Raw genomic sequence first — 913 nt, 5'->3', positions numbered from 1 at the left:
AGCTCAGACTCTGTTGGCAGATGTGGAGAAAAGCACATCTATCATATATCCAAAGTGGCTAGATAGATATTGTTCAGCATTCCTGAATGCCAATAGAGAGGATCTATGACACTTAACGTGTGCATTCTTTGGCTTACCGATTCCCCTTCAAGGATTCACCCATCTTTGAGAAATACACACACACAGGCCCAAAAGAAGATTTACAAAGACATTCATCACAAAGTGTTTATAGTAGTGAGCCTCTCAGGGGAATTAATAAAACAACTTCTGGTCCATGTCTTCCATACAACCCCGTGTAGCAGTAAAAAAGGGATATATGGCTTGTACCTAAACCTAGTTAAATCCCTGAACATTTTATGAATTTTAATATTTGCTACAGAATAGCATGTCTAGTGTAATCCCACTTATATAAAGTAAAATGAACCCAAGACCATTCATTTGTCTGTGTACAAAATCCTTTATTTGTAGAAACACAGCAATTATGTCTGCAAAAGACTAACCATCAAATTAATAACGGTAGTAATTTTTTGGAAAATGAATATAATTAGTGTTGGGGAAGAAGTGGTGAAGGGAACTTTAGCCCTTTATCCGTACTGCTGTAATGTTTGTTTGTTTTCCCAGTTTATTAAGGTAGAATTGACAAGTAAAAATTGTCTATATTTACAGAGTTCAATGAGATGCTTTGATGTATGTGTACATTGTGAGATGACTGAATCAAACTAATTAACATATCCATCACCTCACATACTTACCATTCGTTTTCTGTGGTGACAGCATTTAAGATCTACTCTTCTAGCAATTTTCAAGTATACAATATATTAATTATAGTCACTGTGCTGTATAATAGATCTTCAGAATTTATTGGTCCTGTCTAACTGAAACTTTGTACCCTTTGACCAGCTTTTGTAGTGTT

The sequence above is a fragment of the Otolemur garnettii genome, unplaced genomic scaffold (genome assembly GCF_000181295.1).
Source record: "Otolemur garnettii isolate 467f Iridium unplaced genomic scaffold, OtoGar3 scaffold00031, whole genome shotgun sequence".
Lineage (NCBI taxonomy): Eukaryota > Metazoa > Chordata > Mammalia > Primates > Galagidae > Otolemur > Otolemur garnettii.
This window is presented reverse-complemented; position numbering follows the sequence as displayed.